A 3,397-nucleotide genomic window follows, 5' to 3' on the forward strand; every position below is an offset into this window, starting at 1 on the left:
TAGGAAGGCGGAGATATCATGCCCTTGACCTTTGGGGTAGTTGGGCCAAGTCTGGGACAGCTCCATTCACTTCCTTTTACCCCAGTGTGCTAGACAAATATTTTCTGTGTGTGCTACGCGATGTAAAAAAGGTTAATTAACATTGTTCGTTTATATCCAATAATTCTGGTCAGATATCAAGAGTTTCATGAGCACTCCCCTGGAGCCTTAGCATCTTGAATCTACTTACACATTTCTCCCCCAGTTACAGTTTTTTCTCAGGTTTTAGTATATGGTAAGGGATGTTGTTTATCCCTGTTTTACAGATGAAGAAATGGAGGTGCGACAAGGTGGAGACCTACCCACTAGAGGAGTCAGAGACAAATCAAACTGGATAGGAATTAGCTGGCTTCCAATGAACAGTAAAATGTGGGAGCACAGCTCTTGCAAGGACATCAGGCTGAGGGAGGCCCAAGCTGGCTCAGGCTGTCCAGCCTCAGCGCATTTCCACTCTGCCCACTAGAGGTCAGTACGTGCCACAGGAACAGAGCAGGGCACTTAGAAGCAGCCCACACTGTGGAAGGTGGAGCTAAGGTGGAACCGAGGTGGAGCAGTCCTGCCCTGGGCGATAGGAGCAGTGGTTCTTGCCTGCACAGCAGCTCCCTAAAAGGAAATCCTCCACCACTAGAACTTTCAGGAAGTGCCTCCTCCAGTGATGTACCGGAGGTGGTGACTGGCCCAGGGTGAGCTCCTCCCAGTAAGGCTGTGGAAGTTTCCAGGAGCAGCCACCTTATGATATGACCAATCCTCGGAGTATGAGCCATTTGAGGCATGCAGTCCCCTGTAGCTGGGGAAGCCCGCATATATGCCCTCTGCCTGGAGGGCTGCAGCCATAGCTGCATGAATAACTGGAGTCGAAAATATCACAGGACTGTGTCTGCTAATCCAGAACCTTCCTGGGTGAGGGAGGTTGAGGATGGGGGAGACTTGAGACATATACAATACGTAGCATCTCCAAAATTAATTTTAGATTCTGACAGACCTGGGTTTGAACCCTGACTCTTTCTCTTATTAACCATGACCTTAGGCAAGTTACTTGACTCCCCTAAGCCTTAGTTTCCTAATTGGTACAATGGGAAATAATGCCTGCTTTTCGGGGTTGCTCTGAAAAGGGTTGTTAGTCACTTATTCATTTGACAAATAGCAGAGGGCCCATCCTAGACTTTCCACTACATATGTTCAGGCATATAAGACTTAGATTCAGTGCCTGGCACAAAGTACCAAGTTAATGATAACTTCTCTTTCAATGTCAGGCCTTGAATTTACATGCAAAAATAGCAGGCAGTTGGACGCATTGGGAACAGAAGATTAGCAGGAGGAAGGCACTGTTAGAGAAGGTTCCGCTCATATCTGATGCACTGTGGAGGCAGGACTGGAAAATGCCGACCTTATTGTTTCCACAGTGTTGCCTAAGTATTGGAAAATGCAGTCAGAATAAGAGGTCAAGGGCTGACACTGATCAGGGCCTGAGCCCACATTATAGCTGGGGATAGGATGCGGCAAGGGGGAGGAAGGATGGAGAAGAAGCCTCCTGTTTTCTCTCTGGAAGCTGCCAGGCTTTATTTTGCAGATCACTTTGCCTGTCTTTGGGCAGCGGTCTCAGGATGTGGGGAAAAGCTGTGGGCATGCAGCAGCAGCAGCAGCGGTGGCGGTGAGGACTTGAGCCAGGGCATTTGAAGGACACAAGAAGTCAAGAGTATAAAAATGCCACATTTTTATATGTGGGTGAGGCCTTGATTCCTCTGACTCAGACAAGGACATCAGGGCATACTAACACCCAAATGTGATCCTTGAGTCTAGTTGAACTATCAGCCATGAACTGACCCAAGCCTTTTGGAAGCTGCAGTGTTCCCTTTCAGCCTGCCTCACGACCTGGGATGTTTTCCACATGCTTCTGCTTCCTCCTGAAGATAAATTCTTTTCTTAAAAGCACACCTCTCCCAAGCTCCAAGTGGCGCCCTCCTTCCAGCACATACAGGTACAGTGGGCAGCTAGACCGAAGTGGTTTATTAGGTGTGGAGGCACCAGGCTAGTCCAGGCCAACTTCTAGAGAGCCAGCATACAGGAAGTAAAGCAGTGGACTTCCTGTCAGGCACCAATGTGACACGCTGGAGTGCAGTCCTCTCAGAGCCAGACTGAGGGGGAAGCAAGGAACCCGTGGACAGGAGAATTTCTAGGCTAAGGCATACAGGCCTGGGTCTCCAGTCATGGTCGTCTCTGGGTGGTATTAAGAAGAAGCTACTGATAAACCTTTTATTTGGTGAAAAAAAAAAAAAGAAGAAGCTAGAACAGACTTAGTTGACATAGAAGAACCATTTATTTCTTTATTTTAGAAGACTGGATACTTTTTACGTGCCAGGTACTGACTAGGTGCCAAGGATATCACTATGAATGGAAAGAGGCAAAGTCTCTACTTTCACGGAGTTAGTGAGAATGTTTTGAAGGTTTTTTTTTTTTTTTAAGACATAGCCTTGGCCTGGTGTCTCAGCTGGTTGGAGTGTCATCCCCTACACCAAAATGTTGTGCCCGGGCTGGTGTGGCTCAGTGGATTGAGTGCCAGCCAGTCATGGCACATGTCTGGGTTGCGGGCCAGGTCTCTGCTTGGGGGCATATGAGAGGCAACTGGTTGATGTATCTCTCACACATCAATGTTTCTCGCCCTCTTTTTCTCCCTCCCTTCTTCTCTCTCTAAAACTAACTAAACAAATAAAAATTTTTTTAAAAAGGTTGCTTGTTCGATTTCTGGCCAGGGCACATATGTAGGTTTTGCAGTCAATCCCTTGTCGGGGTACAAAGGAGAAGCAACTGATTGATGTTTCTCACATGGATATTCCTCTCTCTCTCTGTCTCTCAAAGCAATAAACATATCCTTGAGTGAAGATTTAAAAAAAAAGACACAGACTTTTTCAGGCACATGTCTGTCCTCTACCTGATTTTGTTCAGGGCTGTAGTACCTCTTGGACCTTTGAACCTTGTGTTTGTGGTGCCAAAGGAGTACTGACCCTTGGGCTTAGCCAGGGGTGTGATGGTAAATGTTTAACAACAGACTCTCTGTGGGAAAGTGTATGAATGTATACGTGTACAGAAGTTAACTATAAATTTTACTGATACAAAGGATGTAGAGCACACCAATTAAACATAACAAAACAGACAATATTAGTATAATAACATTATCATCATTAATATGAATAAATAACATTACAAATGTTAATCTTATTTATGACTCACTAACCAACTGGTTCTCACAGAGTGCTTTCATTGATTTTTGCCAGAGTCTTGTATTTGTAGCCGATCTGCGGTTTGCAACTGATGAACAAATGTTCTAACATGAGTGGTGGCTGATATTTTAGTTTCTGTG

The sequence above is a fragment of the Sturnira hondurensis genome, unplaced genomic scaffold (assembly GCF_014824575.4).
Source record: "Sturnira hondurensis isolate 20B ecotype Veracruz unplaced genomic scaffold, ASM1482457v3 Scaffold0018484, whole genome shotgun sequence".
Lineage (NCBI taxonomy): Eukaryota > Metazoa > Chordata > Mammalia > Chiroptera > Phyllostomidae > Sturnira > Sturnira hondurensis.